This window comes from Aquarana catesbeiana, linkage group LG11, assembly GCF_042186555.1.
Source record: "Aquarana catesbeiana isolate 2022-GZ linkage group LG11, ASM4218655v1, whole genome shotgun sequence".
Taxonomy (NCBI): domain Eukaryota; kingdom Metazoa; phylum Chordata; class Amphibia; order Anura; family Ranidae; genus Aquarana; species Aquarana catesbeiana.
This window is the reverse complement of record NC_133334.1, coordinates 187,375,198-187,394,884: the sequence shown is the minus strand read 5'-3', so window position 1 is coordinate 187,394,884 and position 19,687 is coordinate 187,375,198. Positions and strand designations below refer to the sequence as shown.

Here is a 19,687-nt window from a genome sequence, read left to right as displayed (position 1 = left end):
CAAAAAGGTTGTATCTTGCTGCACTCCCACCAGATGTGTAATTAATTCCCTTCTGCCGAGCCACACCTCGAACAATGGGTAAGTGTGGAACAAGGCTGTAAACAAGGAGATCTGGATGCCGCACACTGGGTAAAGTTGAAAACTTGTCTTTTGAGTAAGCACTCGGCTTCGAGTGCGAAACGCGTCAGCTTTTCCTGTACTCTCTGCATGATGGTCTTGTATTTTTGATGATCCTATTTTTCTAATAAAGACAAGTTTTCAACTTTACCCAGTGTGCAACATCCAGATCTCCTTGTTTACAGCCTTGTTCCATTCAGCATTTAGCCGGCACCTGGAACTCTTCAAACTCTGAAAGCTTCACATCAACTACACACCTGGGTTTGTGTCTACCTGAGCGGTGAAACACCCTCTTTTTGCTTTGAATGGGCAAGTGTGGACGGAAATATTCTATGTAATGAGGGGATCCCTGCACCATCTAGACATAAGCTTATAGTGTTTTTCCTGAGCATAGCAGGAAATTGTAGATCTGTGGGCAAAATGGAAGGAAGTCTGCCAATCGGCAGTCGTAAGCTCTTTTCCCAGATCCATGGACCACATCCTTGTATAAGGGGGGAGCTCATTGTTTAACGCATGTAGTAATTTATAGATTGCAGATAATAGGTGTCTGGGCATTTCAGTAAGGGAGCACAGTCATTCATTTTCAGTAAAGGAGTGGTGAATCTGAGTAGCGCGAAATAGGCCTGTACAGAAAGTAGATAAATGCAGAGCGGTAAGCAAATTTCTGTCGCCTGGGATAACGGGCTGCTCAGTAGCCGGGTGCACAAAAGACCACGACGTTCTTGATAGTGTACCCAGTGTTGGGGAGCCCAAACCCTGGGGGAGAGCAGGATTATCTAATAGTGCCGTAAGAGGGGATGGGTTAGAGGACAAAAGGTTCTGAAGGCCTTTCTTATTCCATACATGTAAAGCAGCACGGGTTAGAGGGGAAGAGGAATGAAGTCCTGGGAATACCCCCAAAGAAGAGCCCTTAGATCCAGGGGAGAAAGATCTTGTTCCACAATGACAGAGGCCCTAGTAAAAGGGCGAGGAAACCATTCCAGTACCCGTGCCAGAATTGCGGCTTTATGGTAAAACTCATAATCCGGGAGTCCCACTCCGGCCTGGAGCTTGGGGTAGGTAAGACGTTTGTGGCGTATACGGAAACGTGAGGAGAGAAAGAAATTTTTAGGTAAGAGTATGGTGTTGGTCTGAAAAAGGTATAACAACTTTGGCAGCGTGTCCATCTTTAAAGGGGTTGTAAAGATGTTTTTTTTTTTTTTTTAAAATAACAAACATGTTATACTTACCTTCACTGTGCAGCTCGTTCTGCACAGAGTGGCCCCGAACCTGGTCTTCTGGGGTCCCTCGGCGGCTGTTTCAGCTCCTCCCCGCAAGCATTTACCACCTTCATGCGAGCTCCCTCGCACGGTGGTTAGTGCTTGCGGGCGCGCTCCCGTGATACAGCCGGCGGCTATAGCCGCTCGCTGTATCACTCGGCCCCGCCCCCCGGCGCGCCGCATCATCGGATGTGATTGACAGCAGCGCGAGCCAATGGCTGCGCTGCTTTCAATCCATCCACTGCAGCCAATCAGCGACCAGGCTGAGCTGCAATGAAGCTGACGAGGACGAGGAGCGAAGATTCGAGGCGTCAGGTAAGTAAAACGGGGGGGCTGGGGGCGGCGGTACTGTCAAAAGTTTTTTCACCTTAATGCATAGAATGCATTAAGGTGAAAAAATTTTTACCTTTACAACCCCTTTAATGTGTTTATGCGCCCAAACCAAGGTAAGGGAGAGGAGCCCTAAGTATCTAAGTCTCTCAGAATACGAGCCAGTAATGGGGGGTAATTCAGTGAATATAGATTTGAGAGATTAGATGGAATGGTGACGCCCAAATAGGAAATACCTTTAGAAGACCATTGGAACGAGAGTTTAGAATGTAACTGGGAAATAGTGGCAGCAGTTAACAACATGTTAGGGGCCTCTGTTTTTGGATATATTCAATTTAAAATTACTAAATTCCCCAAATGAGTGGAATTCATGCAGTAAAGACGGTACGGAGATGTGGGGCTGTTATAAATACACTAGCAGGTCGTCCGCATATAAGGAGAGTTTATGGTGTAGGGACGGGGTCGGAATACCCATGATCGAGTCGCTTTGCCTAAAAGTGTGGGTTAGGTGTTCCATCACGATGACGAAAAGTAGAGGGGAGAGGGCACAACCCTGTCTCGCACCATTTGAAATATTAAAGGGTTCTGATAATGAACCATTGACTAACACAGAGGCTGAGGGCTGGGAATACAAAGACATAACCTTAGTTATGAAAGCGGAGCCGAGGCCAAGCTTTTCCAATGACATGTGGAGGAACTGCCAATTCACTCGGTCAAACCCTTTTTCAGCGTCAAAGGAAAGTAAGCACGCTTTCAAGTCATGTCTCTTTATGTATCAGATGAGATGAATGGTTTTTGTGGTGTTGTCTCTGGCCTCACATCCGGGGACAAAACCAACTTGATCCTTATGAATAACTGATGGCAAAAGCAGGGAAAGGCGATTTGCTAATACCTTTTGAGTTTAAGGGAAAGAAGTGGAATTTTATGCAATGGCCAAGTCAATCACCTGACCTGAATCCGATTGAGCATGCATTTCACTTGCTAAAGACAAAACTGAAGGGAAAATGACACCCCAAGGAAATTGCTGAGAGGCATTTTGAGCCCATTGAATATTCATTTTTTTTGTCCCAAGCGATTGAATAATGACAAAAAAAAAAAATTTACAAAAAGTTGTCACTAAATGATATATTGCTCACACAGGCCATAGGCATATGTGGAATTGCACCCCAAAATACTTTTGCTGATTCTCCTGAGTACGGGGTGGGTCTTTTTGGGAGCCTAGCCGCATAAGGGGCCCCGAAAACCAAGCACCGCCTTCAAGATTTCTAAGGGCGTAAATTTTTTATTTCACTCCTCACTACCTATCACAGTTTTGAAGGCCATAAAATGCCAGGACAGTTCAAACCCCCCCAAATGACCCAATTTTGGAAAGTAGACACCCCAAGCTATTTGCTGAGAGGCATGTTGAGTCCATGGAATATTTTATATTTTGCCACAAGTTGCGGGAAAATGACAAACTTTTTTTTTTTTTTTTTTTTGCACAAAGTTGTCACTAAATGATATATTGCTCAAACATGCCATGGGCATATGTGGAATTACACCCAAAAATACATTCTGCTACTAAATTTTTGATTTCACTCCTCACTACCTATCAGTTTCGAAGGCCATAAAATGCCAAGATGGCACAACCCCCCCCCCAAATGACCCCATTTTTGAAAGTAGACACCCCAAGCTATTTTCTGAGAGGCATGGCGAGTATTTTGCAGCTCTCATTTGTTTTTGAAAATGAAGAAAGAAAAGAAAAACTTTGTGACAAAAAGCGAGGTCTGCACAATACCATACCTCTCAGCAAATAGCTTGGGGTGTCTACTTTCCAAAATGGGGTCATTTGTGGGGGGTTTGTGCCATCTGGGCATTCCATGGTCTCCAAAACTGTGATAGGCAGTGAGGAGTGAAATCAAAAATTTACACCCTTAGAAAACCTGAAGGCCGTACGAGGCTAGGCTCCCAAAAAGTCTCACATGTGGTATCCCCGTACTCAGGAGAAGCAACAGAATGTATTTTGGGGTGTAATTTCACATATGCCCATGGCATGTTTGAGAAATATATCAATTAGTGACAACTTTGTGCAAAAAAAAAAAAAAAAATTCCCGCAACTTGTGTCACAATATAAAATATTCCATGGACTCGACATGCCTCTCAGCAAAAAGCTTTGGGTGTCTACTTTCCAAAATGGGAGTCATTTGAACTTTCCTGGCATTTTATACACAACATTTAGAAGCTTATGTCACACATCACCCACTCTTCTAACCACTTGAAGACAAAGCCCTTTCTGACATTATTTGTTTACATGAAAAAATAATTTTTTTTGCAAGAAAATACTTTGAACCCCCAAACATCATATATTTTTTTAAAGCAAAGACCCTACAGACTAAAATGGTGGGTGTTTCATTTTTTTTTTCCACACAGTATTTGCGCAGCGATTTTTCAAACGCATTTTTTAGGGAAAAAACAAACTTTTTTTAATGCTAATGCACTAAAACACACTATATTGCCCAAATGTTTGATGAAATAAAAAAGATGATCTTAGGTCGAGTACATGGATACCAAACACGGCATGCTTTAAAATTGCGCACAAACGTGTAGTGGCGACAAGCTATATACATTTTTAAAAGGCTTTACAGGTTACCACTTTAGATTTACAGAGGAGGTCTACTGCTAAAATTACTTCCCTCGATCTGACCTTCGCGGTGATACCTCACATGCATGGTGCAATTGCTGTTTACATTTGACACTAGACCAACGCTTGTGTTTGCCTTTGCGCAAGAGCAGGGGGGGACGGGTGCTTTTTTTTTTTTTTCCCTTTATTATTTTTTTTGCTTTTTTATCTTATTTTTAAACTGTTCCTTTCATTTTTTTTTAATCATTTTTATTGTTATGTCAGAGAATGTAAATATCTCTTATTATAGCAATAGGTAGTGACAGGTACTCTTTTTTTTTTTTTTTTTTTTTTTTAAATGGGGTCTATTAGACCCTAGATCTCTCCTCTGCCCTCAAAGCATCTGACCACACCAAGATCAGTGTGATAAAATGCTTTCCCAATTTCCCAATGGCGCTGTTTACATCCGGCGAAATCTAAGTCATGAAATACTCGTAGCTTCCGGTTTCTTAGGCCATAGAGATGATTGGAGCCATTCTGGTCTCTGATCAGCTCTATGGTCAGCTGGCCGAATCACCGGCTGCATTCTCAGGTTCCCTGTTGGGACAGGAGAGCCAGAGAAAAACATGGAAGACGGTGGTGGTGGTGGGGGGGGGCATTTCCTCCCACTTCTTGTAAAAGCAGTCTAGAGGCTAATTAACCACTAGGATTGCTTTTACAATGAAAGCCGACTGCTGGCTGAAAAAAATGATACCAAGATGATACCTAAACCTGCAGGCATCATTCTGGTATAACCACTCAAAATCCACCAACATACCAGTACGTTGCTGGTCCTTGTTGGGCATATATTGTAATCTTTTTTTTTTTTTTTTTTTTTTTATGCAGCCTGTGGGCAGAACGAAAAAAGAGATTGATCGGTGGGTATGCCCACCATTAGAATACCTCCCTTCATCCACTCACTTCTAATGATGGGCATACATGCACCATTTATATATGCCGAAGCATGGGGGCATCCGCCCCAAAAGTTAGGAGCAATTCGCTCCTCCGCCCCTGCTGCCCCCTTGCTTTGGCATATATCACCTCCGACAGCACTGGAGTCACGGCTTTATGTATCGTGGGAGCAAACGCTGTTGCTGTCAAGATAAATAAATCCGCGTTGCAGCTGAATGGCGTACCTGAAAACAAAAAAAATGGTTAACAATAACACAGTAAACCGTAAAGTATAAAAAACTGCATACCTGAAAAGCAAACATGTTTTTTTTACACTTTTTTTTGTAACTGTAACTTTTAAAACTGTAACCGGTTCCAGGTTCGGGTCTCTCAAAATGCGATGGCATCTTGGGAGACCCTGTGAAAGTGTGCCTAGTGTGTGCAATGCTGTACCCTACGCTAATACTCAACTAGTGTATGGTAGCGTTCAAAACATTCACCAATGCAAAGACCAGGATTGTCAGGACAGGAGGGACAATAATAGCGGATGTCACGCCTATATCCACGCTTGCTGCAGACACAACATCTTTTTTGGGGGAGGCTTTGGGTAGGGGTACTCGGGAGGAACTAATGAAAATGCCTCTCATGCAGCCGACTGCATTTGGTTGGGGATGTGAATGGGGGGAAGTACGGGTGCTGCAGAAGTGGTGGGTTCCCAATTAGGACTGGCGAATGCAGCAGGAAGGGCACTATGGGCATGATGGGCCTGTGTTTGTCTTCTTGGTGGCAGCGGGACACTACTTGTGCTTGCCACCTCACCAGCTTGAACTGCCTTATGGGACTCGCCACGTCACCAAGTGTTACTGCAGTGCTGGTTTGACTATGACCGGGGTGTTCTAGGCCGCTGGTGCTTGCCAGTTCACCAGAAGGAATAGCGGCGCTAGTACTGCTCTGCTCCATACAAGGGACCTGCAGTTCCTGCACCTCAACAACAGCAGAAGAAGATTGGGGTCGGGTACGCCTGACCTTGGCAGGGACCACAACTCCGCCGTCAGAGCTATCTCATGGAGCCGCTGTCGTCTACAGGATCGTATTCTGAGCCTGAATCTGACAGATGAGTGACTTCCTCTTCACTCTGTCATGCTCAGAAACCTGTAGGCCTCTTCACTACTGTACCTTTGATTTGCTATTTTGGGCTCTAAATTTAGTGGTACAGTAGTGAGACTCACAGGTAAAAAAGCTCCTCACTGTTAGCGATTGTATCAAAACGCTTCCAAAAAAACTGTTAGCGATTGCAGGGATCAGGCCTGACTCTGCGAATGCTGCAGTTATGTGTTTAGTGTTTTCTAAGTGACAGTGATCGATCGATACTGCACTTGGGTGGGCTGGGCTGGGCCGGGCGGAGGGGCAAAACGCAGGTGCTAGCAGGTATCTGGCCTGATCCTGCTAACATTGCATTTTTGGGAACCCTAAACTGCTGGGGACGCTAGTATAGATCTGATCGGATCAGATATTGATCCGTTCAGATACTATACCACTAATGGAGGTGTATGCTGTGTGCATGGGTGTTAGTGGTACTGGCACTAACCTGATGCTGCCTGGGGCGACGCAGACCCTATCTGACCCTAAAACCTAACTTGTATCACCCACCGGTTGATCAGGGGGTTAAACCTTTATTAGGTAATAAACGGCAGGTGCCCTGACACTATAAAAAATAAACTAACTAACCAGCGTCACCCATAACAGTTATACGGTGATCACTGGTGAAAGGGTTAACTAGGGGGCAATCAGGGGGATAAAACCTTTTATTAGGTAGTATATGGGGGTCCCTGACGCTATAAAACACTGACTATAAGCATTGGAGGAGGGGGGACTTTGGACTTTTTAGGCACAGTAATACAAGAGAATTTACAAAAAAGGGTATTTTATTTATTGAAAAGACATAAAATGCAATTGTTAAAAAACCACAAAACAATCTAGATACATAAATATTCAATGTTCAAATATATTTTTGCCGCTGTACAGAGCCATACACATGTATACAGAACCCGGAATTCTGGACATCGATCCAAGATGGATAGAAATCCGAGGGTATGGCTGGACAGTGGACACACGATAATTATTTCAACTAGAAACTGTGCTCAACATGTTACGAATGCCTTCACGCTTCTTCAGGAGCAGATATTATTGTGGTAAATGATGTAGCTTGAGATAACAAGGTTGTTTAAAGTGAATGTCACTTTCTAAACTACTGCCATAGGGGTTATCTATAAGGATATACATGCCTCCTGCATGTATCTTTACCTGTCAAATGTCTCCCCTCTGTCTGTTATTAGACCCGAAAAACTGCATATTCTGTGGGTGGGTCTGTTGTCTGGAGCTCGGTGGGTGGAGTCGTGATGTCAGTAGACTCCCCGCCCACCTCCACACTCTCCTGTGTATTTCTAACACTGAACTTCTGCTATGATCTCTAACATCCAGTGAAAAGACAGGAAAGTAACCACATGACTTCAGCATGCCAAATCATGCTGAGGTGTGGAACAGCCAATCCTTGCAGAGCTGCTGAAGAAAGGAGTGGGGGGAGGGAATTAAAAAATACTGCATGTGTCTTAGGCTGAAGCACGAGATATGTAAATCACCTGTCACTCACAGCAAGGGGGAGTATTTGACGAAGTTTTTCTCAGTTTGTCAAGAATTATCTCACTGAACAATAAAAGCGGATTGCTCAGAGATGGATTAACTCTGTGTGGCAAGACTGGGCTCATATGATAGGAAATCTGATACTCTACATTAAGATAAAAAAAAAAAATTTGGGTTTATATCCACTTTAAAATTATTATTATTAGGACAGGGACGGCCTGGGATTGGAGTGAAAAAGTACGCAGAGTCCAGAGTTCACAAAGGTATAATTGCTTGCCAATTAAGAGGTGAAGTTGAAAAAGATTATATGGAAGGACTAAGGTAATTAGGGGTAAATGAATCTTGATTGGAGTATTATTGAGTAGCAAAGATCCATTAAGCAGATATCCAGTAAAATGATGTGGTAAACCAAACGTAAAAAGGTAGAGGGAATAATTGATTATCCCAGAGGCAATATATGGAACAGACTGGACATGATCAGCGACCATCAGTGATGTCTCCTATTGTCTCCTATCCAAATAGGAGACATCTCTGATGGTCGCTGATCACTTCCAGTCTGTTCCATTTGTTGCCTCCAGGATAATCAATTATTCCCTCTACCTCTTTACGTTTGGTTTACCCTTTGGAAAGCCTTGTGTATATACTGTATATATGCACATATTGATTATCTTACTGGATTTCCGCTTAATGGATCTTTGCTACTCAATACTCCAAACAAGATTCATTTACTGCTAATTACCTTAGTCCTTCCATATAATCCTTTTCAACTTCACCCCTTAATTGGCAAGCAATTATACCTTTGTGAACTCTGGACTCTGCGTACTTTTTCACTACAATCCCAGACCGTCCCTGTCCTAATAATAATAATTTTAAACAACCTTGTTATCTCAAGCTACATCATTTACCACAATAATCTCTTCTCCTGAAGAAGCGTGAAGGCATGCGTAACATGTTGAGCACAGTTTCTAGTTGAAATAATTATCGTATGTCCACTGTCCAGCCATACCCTCGGATTTCTATCTTGGATTGATGTCCAGACTTCCGGGTTCTGTATACATGTGTATGGCTCTGTAGAGCGGCAAAAATATATTTGAACATTGAATATTTATGTATCTAGATTGTTTTGTGTTTTTTTTAACAATTGCATTTTATATGTCTTTTCAATAAATAAAATATCCTTTTTTGTAAATTATCTTGTATTACTGTGCCTAAAAAGTCCAAAGTCCCCCCCTCCTCCAATACTTATATGCAATATTTTCAGGATGCGGCACTAAACTACCAGCCATGTATCCACAGTACCACTCTGTGTTTTGATACATTTTTTTTTTTTGTTTTATAAAAAACTGACAGCAAACCTAAATACTTACCTCCCTAACTAGCGTCACCTGTGACACTAATACAGCGATCAAAAAATGATCGCTTAGTGACACTGGCGACGGGGGGTGATCAAGGGGTTAAAACTTTATTAGGGGGGGTTAGGGGGGTACCCTAGACCTAAAGGGGCCTAACACTAACTGCCCTACCACTTATAACTGTCACAAATGACACCAATGCAATAATCAGAAAAAAAAACTGCTATTGGTGTCACTGTGACAGGGGGTGCAGGGGGGTGACTGGGGGGTGAAATGTGTGCCTAGAGTGTTCTACTGTAATGTGCAGTGTTGGTGCACTTACTTGGATGTCTAATCTCGGCGCCGGAACGAAAAGACCGACACGAGGAGAGATGACATCACTTCCTCTGCCGCTGTTTACATTACAGCAGCAGAGGAAGATTTTCATTCGTTGGGAGCGATCGCGAGGGGGTGGCCACGAATGAGTGGCCTCCCCCTCAGCACGGATCGCTCCCCTAACGATGCCGACCGCCTCGGGCACCTGGGGGGGTGCAATGCGCCCCCCGCCCGCGGGAGGCAAATTACGTACCAGGTTCGTGATTTTGCCTGCCCGTGCCATTCTGCTGCAGTATATCTGCGTTAGGCGGTCGGCAAGTGGTTAAAAAGTGGGAGGCACATATACAAACTGTTGTAATTCCTACACCGTTTACCTGATTTGGATGTAAATACCCTCAAATTAAAGCCGAAAGTCTGCAGTTAAAGCACATCTTGTTCGTTTAATTTCAAATCCATTGTGGTGGTGTATAGAGCCAAAAAGATTAGAATTGTGTCGATGTCCCAATATTTATGGACCTGACTATATACAGTGAGGCAAAAAAGTATTTGATCCCCTGCTGATTTTGTACATTTGCCCACCGACAAAGAATTGATCAGTCTATAATTTTAATGGTAGGGGTTTTTTTTAACAGGGAGAGAGAATAATAACAAAAAAAACCCCAGAAAAATGCATTAAAAAAAGTTATTAATTGATTTGCATTTGAATGAGTGAAAAAGGTATTTGACCCCTTCGCAAAACATGACCTAGTACTTGATGGCAAAACACTTGTTGGCAAACACAGAGGTCAGACGTTTCTTGTAGTTGGCCACCAGGTTTGCACACATCTGAGAAGGGTTTTTGTCCCACTCCTCTTTGCAGCTCCCCTCCAAGTCATTAAGGTTTCGAGGCTGACGTTTGGTAACCCAAACCTTCAGCTCCCTCCACATATTTTCTATTGGATTAATGTCTGGAGACTGGCTAAGCCACTCCAGGACATTAATGTGCTTCTTCTTGAGCTACTCCTTTTTTGCCTTTGCCGTGTGTTTTGGGTCATTGTCATGCTTGAATACCCATCCACCACCCATTTTCAATGCCCTGGCTGAAGGAAAGAGAATCCCACCCAAGATTTGAAGGTACATGGCCCCGTCCATCATCCCTTTTGATGCGGTGAAGTTGTCCTGTCCACTTCGTAGAAAAACAACCCCAAAGCATAATGTTTTCACCTCCATGTTTGACGGTGGGGACGGTGTTCGATTTTGGTCTCATCTGACCACAACACTTTCACCCAGTTCTCCTCTGAATCACTCAGATGTTCATTAGCGGGCCTGTACATGTGCTTTTTTGAGCAGGGGGACCTTGCAGGCGCTGCAGGATTTCAGTCCTTCACAACGTAGTGTGTTACCAATTGTTTTCTTGGTGACTATGGTCCCAGCTGCCTTGAGATCATTGACAGGATTCTCCCGTGTAGTTCTGGGCTGATTCCTCACCGTTTTCATGGTGATTGGAACTCCACGAGGTGAGATCTTGCATGGAGCCCCAGACCGAGGGAGATTGATAGTTATTTTGTGTTTTCTTCCATTTGTGAATAATTGCACCGACTGTTGTCACCCTCTCACCAAGCTGCTTGGCGATGGTCTTGTAGCTCATTCCAGCCTTGTGTAGGTATACAATCTTGTCCCTGACACCCTTGGACGGCTCTTTGGTCTTGGCTATGGTGGAGAGATTGGAATCTGGTTGCTTCTGTGGACAGGTGTCTTTTATACAGGTAACAAGCTGAGATTAGGAGCACTCTCTTAAAGTAAGTGCTCCTTATCTCAGCTTGTTACCTGTATAGAAGACACCTGGGAGCCAGAAATCTTGCTGATTGATAGGGGATCAAATACTTATTTTACTCATTAAAATGCAAATTGATTTATAACTTTTTTGAAATGCATTTTTCTGGATATTTTTGTTGTTATGCTGTCTCTCACTGTAAAAAATAACCCACCATTAAAATTATAGACTGATCATTTCTTTGTCAGTGGGAAAACGTACAAAATCAGCAGGGGGTCAAATACTTTTTTCCCTCACGGTAGGTGAGAATGATACAAAATAATTAAACTCAGTGCTGCTCCTAAATTAACAAATAAATTAGTCAACAATAATATATTAAAGTGCTTGTGCAAACACACAAAGTGAAATCAAATAAAGTCCTTCCATGCAAAATAAACAAACATGTCCACATCTGCTTGTGAGGATAAATATGCCACTCCATGCTCCCCTCCTGGGTCCCTACTTACCAGCAGTAAGCTTTAAATTTGCAAGGTCTTTATCCTACATCACTAGTTTAGGTATTTCCCACCAACCGCAAACTTTAAAGGATTCCAAGGTCTTTACTCCACATCCATGGTAATTTCTCCAATATAATGGTATGGGTATATCATGTGCCAAAGAAATTCACTCACATCAAAGAAAGGCATACAGGTAAAAATCGCCGCCTTGGCATGCTGCCAGCTGTTACTGAACCTCGTGTGTGGTCCTTGCTTGATGCGTATCGCCCCTCCCACTGGGCATCTTCAGAAGCTAGGGATGGCCTTGACTGGCTGCCTTATATGTGTGAGGTCCTGCCTACTACACCCAAACCTACTCCTCTCACTAACTATGTTGTGTATTATTACACTTCCGCTTCCACCGGAAGTGTGTTGGCCATCATATTATTACTCCTTATTGTTTAAATCCACTCACCCGTGAGCGCAAGAACTTGACGGCCATCACATTAAACATGTACCAAATTCATTACCAGACTCCATGTACGAGGCAGTGGTAGTGGTCCTGTTGAAACCCGGGAAGGATCCGATCCAACCTGAGTCTTACAGGCCCATATCACTTTTGAATAATGATTTGAAATTGCTCACTAAAGTCCTCGCTATGCGGTTGTCTAAGGTGGTGACAAAAATAGTGCACCCGGATCAATCGGGATTTATACCGAACAGATCCACAGCACACAATCTTCGCAGACTATATTTAAACATGCAAATCCCAACAGATAATACAGGTCAAAGAGCTATCCTGTCCCTAGACGCCGCTAAGGCATTCAATAGCGTAGAATAGAATTATCTTTGGAGGGTGCTAGAGAAGTTCAACTTGAGAGAGACATTCATATCCTGGATCAAACTACTATACAGAAAACCAAAAGCATGTATTAGAATTAACAACACACTCTCCTCCTTCTTTGATTTGCACAGGGGAACAAGACAAGGCTGCCCATTATCCCCATTGCTCTTTGCTTTGGCCATAGAGCCTCTGGCTGCTGCTATCAGAGAGAACCTGACTATATGCGGTTTTAAAAGGGGAAATTTGGAAGATAAAATAGCCTTGTATGCTGACGATGCGCTCATCTTTTTGGGCGACACGTCTGCCTCCTTAACAAGTCTCATGGAGTTAATTAGTAAATTTGGATCCTATTCAGGGTTCAAGATAAACTGGGACAAATCCACATTGTTACCATTGGACCCCCCTTGTGTCGCCACTTCCCTCAGCAGCAGACCAGATAAAGGTAGTAGATACTTTCCGATACTTAGGCATAGTCATCCACCCCAATTTAGAACTATATGTTAAACTTAATATAAATCCCTTGATTAAAAAATTCCAGGAAAAAACAGCCAGTTGGATAAAACTGCCCCTTTCGGTAGTTGGCCGATGTAACCTGATAAAAATGGTCTGGGGTCCACAACTTTTGTATGCGCTCCACAACGCCCCTATATGGATCCCTATACACATTTTCAAAAAATGTAACACCATATTTCGCTCTTTGATCTGGAGGAAACAGGTGCCGCGTATTAAATTGGAAACACTACAGGAGGCAAAGGACTCGGGCGGGCTGGCAGTCCCAAACCCATATTATTATTTTATAGCGGCCCAATTGCAACACCTGATGGGTTGGCAGGACTCTGAGTTATCTGACCCTGCGAGCAATATTATATGTACATTACTCTCGAATGGGGGCCTTGTGGAGTGCTTGGAAGCAGGAGAGTTCCGTAGGGTACCTGAATACAAAACTTTGGTGCTTATAGATAAGATATGGAACAAGGCCAAGCAACATTTTCATTATGAAGGGTACTCTGAATGGTCTCGTATATGGAACAATAGCAATTTTCCCAAACTGTGTAAATTAAAGGGCTTCTCTGTATGGTCTAGGAGTGGGGTGGTGTATATTAAGCAGTTATACCAAGGAGGACTTTTACGGGACTTTCAATCCCTAAGAGAAGAATATGGCATACCAAATGTTGTGTTCTTTCAATATTTACAACTTAGGCACGCCATCTCAGCACAAACTACACTTTCTAAGTGGGAATTAACTAGACCAACGGTGCTTACACAGCTGGTAAACTCAATGTCTAGGAAAGGGCAGATATCATCTATATATGAATCACTAATAATGCAGATATCCAAGACTATGTCACTAAAATGCAGGACAAGTTGGGGGGAGGATATAGGTCACATTACAGATGAGGAATGGTCTGCTATAATGGAGACTGTGCCTAAAGTGTCTCTTTCCTCTTCCCAAAAACTCACGCAACTATTCATTATACACCGAACCTACCGTACCCCCTATAAATTATATAAATGGAACAGAAGAGATGAACCATTTTGCCCCCGTTGTAAGATAGATAATGGCACCCTTATACACATGCTCTGGAAGTGCCCAAAATTACAAAGATACTGGTCTGAAATAATCAGCTCTATAAATAAAATATGGAATCTTACATTTGTGGTTGACCCCAAGCTGTGTCTGTTGGGATGGTTGGACGAAGAACTATATACACACCACATACGTATATAGCAATCACCAGAATGTTGTTTATTACTAGAAAACTTATAGCTAAGAAATGGCTTTCGGTGACACCACCGACACACGCAGAATGGGTGAATACCATAAATGAAACTCTATTGAGGGAAAAGCTGACATACCAACACAGGGGGAGCCCAGCAAAATTTGAACGTATATGGGATCCTTGGTTGGAGGTACCTGGTTTAGCCCCCTTCCAATTGGTCCAAAATAAAATACTAGGTGGCAGAACGCAGACGCCTACCCCCCCTTGTTTGAGGAGGGAGGCTGTCTACATTGAATGGATACAGGATGCTATGATGTCATAGGGACTCAGAATATAGATCAAACTGTCAATAATTTTGATGAGAAGTTGTCTTACTCTGCGGTGACGAGTTATAAGGTTTTAATTATATATTAGTTAAAAGAAGAAAGCAGACACTATTCTCCCCCCCCCCCATTGTTTAGGGGGGAGAGGTACCTCTACACCGACCGATTGTCCGTTGAAGGACCGGGAGCGGAGTAGGGGTACAAAGTACTAAAAGGACACACTTACTAATTATAGAAAATACGAGGTAGAGCTGAAATTGGTATAGATATGTAAAGATTTGTTTTCATAGATTGATTGTAAGCCTATATATACCATAAAATTGCAGGAAACATAAGCTGATTGACTGTATATTTGGATAATAATATGTCCTTGGCAACGTAATTTGATGTATGTTTTTGTTTTTGTTTTAAGGAAGAGTTTTTTCTCTTCTTATGTTTTAAAAATCAATAAAAAGAATCTGATTTAAAAAAAACATGTACCAAATTGAATACATTGAGTGTAGCGGTCACTGCTTTGGTGCTATTGTATTAGTTAACTCACTTCCTTGGAGTATGGAAGTTTAGACGGCATTGATGGTACTAACCACATTGTATTGTTAACTTCCTGCTTCCGCCGGAAGTATGTTTACCGACATTAGTGCTCCTTGTCTACCCAACTTTGTCTTAACCCAACTTTGCTGTAAATTCAGGAAGTCGGTAGCTGCTGTATTGGTGCTTCACCTTAAATGTAATATGCACTACTATCGCCATCTTGGTACTCCTGCACGGTCCAACTTACTTCCTGGTATAATTTACATATAGATCTACATTCAACCCTGTAGGTGTTATCGAGTGTAATTGGTATAACCATTTGGTTTCATTCTGTGATATAGCTTTTTTCATGTTTTTCTACTCTCGCGATCCCACAAAAAGTCAATTTTGAAGGATCTCTTATGGAATCTTCTGAAATGGAATCCTTTCTTGAGGTTATTGACATGTTCACTAAATCTTACTCTTAGCTCCCTGGTGGTTCTACCCACATATTGTAGTCCACACTCACGTCTAAACTTCCCATACCCCTAGGAAGTGTGTTAACCAATATAATAGTTCCAAAGCAGTGACCGCTACACACAATGTAGTAGATTCGGTACACGTTTAATGTGATGGCCGTCAACTTCTTGTGATCCCAGGAGAGTTGATTTAAACAATAAGAAGTAGTAATATGGTGGCCAACACACTTCCAGTGAAAGCAGGAAGTGTAATGATACACAATGTAGTTAGTGAGAGGAGTAGGAGGTTTGGGTGTAGTGGGCGGGACTTCACACATATAAGGCAGCCAGTCAAGGCCGTCCCTAGTTTCTGCAGATGGGACGAAACGTGACAAGCAGGGACCACACACACGAGGTTCAGTGACGGCTGGCAGCACGCCAAGGCGGCGATTTTTACCTCTATGCCTTTCTTTGATGTAAGTGCATTTGTTTGTGATTTTTAACAATAAATTCTAGCAATATTACGCTATGTGCATCTCTCTCTTCATTGGTACATGATATACCCATACCATCATATTGGAGAAATTACCATAGATGTGGAGTAAAGACCTTGGAATCCTTTAACGTTTGCGGTTGGTGGGAGATACCTCAACTAGTGATGTAGGATAAATACCTTGCAAATTTAAAGCTTACTGCTGGTGACCCAGGAGGGGAGCACAGATTGGCACTTTTATCCTCACAAGCAGAAGTGGACATGTTCGTTTATTTTGCACGGAAGGACTTTATTTGATTGCACTTTATGTGTTTGCACAAGCACTTTAATACATTATTATTTACTTATTTATTTGTATATTTAGGAGCAGTGCTGAGTTTAAATATTTTGTTTTATTATTAGGGATTTTTTACCTTACACGTCAGTAGCAGCCCATTGTTTAATTTATTCAATTAATGTGTTTAATTTAATACATTTGATTATTTATTGCACATACCATAACGCGATCACTTATCTTTTTTCATATAGGTGAGAATAATATTGTTTAAAGGCTGTCACAATAGCCTTGGTATTATGGAGTTTCGTGTTGGTCGTATCTTGTATAAGTTGGATAGGACAGTGGGGAGGACGTGGGTGAAGGACCCTCACGAGATGTTGGCTACATTTATTGGAGAGGGAATAATGATGATAGCAGCCTTTGTCTCGTGCAATAAAGGAATGGGGAGTCAAGGAGTTGCAACAAATCCCATCTGGCACTTGAAAGGTCCACATAAACGGAGGAGCTCAAATTCCCCTTATGTGTGTTTTCAAGTGAGGCGATCGTAGACAGCAGTCGGGCAATTTCTATGGCACGGGCCTTCTTTAACCGGGAACCATGTTTTATGAAAACACAGTGAATAACACACTTCAAGGCTGCCCACTGTGTCATGGGGGTAGTGGTATCCTCAGAGCTATGATCCAGGACAAAGTTCCGTATAGCTAGTTTGACTTCAGCAACACAGGGGGAGTCCTTGAGTAAATTCATTTAGGCGCCAGGGAAATCCCCTACGTGATTTGGGCATATGTTCCAATGCAAGGTGCACCGGATCATGGTTCGACCAAAGAAGGAGGCCAATGGATGTTTGAATGGGGACATCTAGGAGGGATTGGGATACAAAAAAATAATCAATATGGCTATAAGAGTTATGAACAACTGAGTAATGACTATAGTCCCGTTCCAAGGGATGTTGTGTGCGCCAGACCTCTATTGTGCAGAATGTAAAAGGGATTTAATATGCATCAAGGCCGAGTGAGCAGTAGAAGACTTACCCAAGGATGTATCTACAAACGGGGAGAGGGACACGTTGAAGTCACCGCACAAGACAAAGCAGGGACCCCCAAAGGTGATCAATCTGTCAAGGACCGCAGAGAGGAAACGGCCTTGTTCTTGGTTAGGACTGTAGACAGCCACTGTAAAAATAGAAGATTGATATTTCAGTTTGAGGAACACATATCGGCCATTGGGGTCTATGAGGGAATCTAGGACTTCCGGATGGAAAGACTTTTGTAAGGCTATAGATGCCCCCCTTGATTTAGCTGGTGGGTTGGTGCTATGATGCCAGGTGTGATAGAAACGACTATTGATAGCTGGAGTACTACCAGTACGGAAATGGGTCTCTTGTAGGAGCAAAATTTTTTATCAAGCTTTATGGAAGTGATACAAAACTTTCATTCCTTTTCTCAGGCATATTAAAGCCCCGAAAGTTAAAAGAGGAAAACGTAATATGATCACGAACCGCCATGACTATATGGAAGGAGGGTGAGTAGCCATTCTAAAGCGGGTTCCCATAATAAAATAGATGGTTGGATCACAAGAAAGCCCAAAAGAATAAAAGCAAGAATAAAGCAGTGGGAAAGGAGGAAAGGGAGAGAGAGAGAGGACAAAGAGTAAAGAGGCGGAGGTCCTCTTCCACAGCATAAGGAGAAAAAGATAGTGAGCATGGTAGGAAAAAAGTTCACCACACGCACAAATATGACAGGCCACTAGGTGGCAGTATAACGCTTAAATGGAGAAAAATAAAATAGCAAAAATCACATAACTGTAGAAACATGGTCCAGTGCATATTTCTGCACTGAAGAGCCTAGGGGGGTTCGAGGAAGGCACACGATCCAGCCCCTGGACCCATCACTCCACGGGATAATATAAAACTAAAAAACATTAACATTAAGGATTACTTCAATAAAATAGAAACCGTATGAAAATAGGAAAAAAACCCTTCCACCTGCATGGTGATAATAATGATTACCTGAGAGGAGGAAGAACATAGGAGGGGAATATAAAAGGGGGGGATCAGGTAGGACATAGGCTGACGTACTGGTATCGCATGCAAGGGCACAACAGCGATAACCTAAAATACAGTCAATTGAGTCCCATAGCCCTATGGGATGAATAGGAAAAACAACCAATAGTGAAAGTATGGAGAAACCTGAAACAGAAGAAAATATAAAAAAATAAACCGATGACCAAGTCCTAGCAGGGTCTCTAGGGTAGTGCCTGAGCTTAACTTCGGAGTAAGAGAAGTCCCGAATGCAGGGGCATCCCTAGAGGGAATAAAGAATGTTAATCATCTGGCGGCCTGTGTGAAGAAGATCTTGGGCGTTTTGGTTTTCCCATGCTTCTGTCAGTGGTTAGCAAAGTGAAGGCCCAGGGTCATCGGTGGAAAGGGCCAATCAGGCAGGGAAACTTGGGGTCATTACAGGATTCCAAGAAAGGTAGTGAAGTCCTCCAGTGTGCTAAACAAGGCTGTCTTGCCCTCATGGTTTACCCTGAGAAAGAAGGGGAACCGCCATTATTATCTGATGTTTCATTTCTGAAGAAGCTGCGTGAGAGGTTTCAATGCCTGCCGCATAGCCAGCGTCTGGCGAGATAAATCTGGTAGAACCATGACAGGGACGTCATTAAAAAGGGTAGTGTCTTGGAAACTTGCAGCCTGCATGATCTTCTTGATTTTATAGAAGTGCACTCTGCATAACGTATCACGGATGAAAGGGAACCAAGGTTTCTGGGCCCTGAGGTCCTGTGTCCTCTGTCCAGTTCCAAGGGTGCATCTTTTGGCTGCTGCAGAAGCTTATTGAAAATGGCGGCGGCCGCCTCAGTGAGGTCTTCATGTTCAATGGTTTCAAGAATGCTTCAGATCCATCTATTATTACGGCGGTTTCTATTTTCCATATCATCCTGCTAATACATAAGCTGTTGAATCAGCACTTTATGGGAATTCGGGGTTTCCTCGTGGGATTGTATAACAGTACAAAGGACATCAGGGGTATGTTCAATGTCCTCCATACGGACCCCTATATCCTTTTTAAGCTCATTGATCTTTAGGCGATAGTTCTTTTTAATGCGATCAACACAATGTTCAGAGTCAGATTTAGTGGGCAGCGATCTGATATAGGTGTGCAGAGATCTCATTTGAGACTCCATGTCCCATCCATACCCAGAGCAGAGGGAGGTTTGTGAGACGCTGTGGGAATGTCTGGTGAGGCGATCAGAGCCCTCTGGGGACACAGAGCGACTGTGGGAGCTCTCCT

General features: G+C 42.9%; 1 protein-coding gene across 13 annotated transcripts in view; it reads left to right on the top strand.

Annotated features, from left to right (window-relative positions):
* DUS2 (dihydrouridine synthase 2) overlaps positions 1-19,687 on the top strand; it is a 1,383,726-nt gene that overhangs the window by 209,254 nt on the left and 1,154,785 nt on the right. The window lies entirely within an intron of this gene.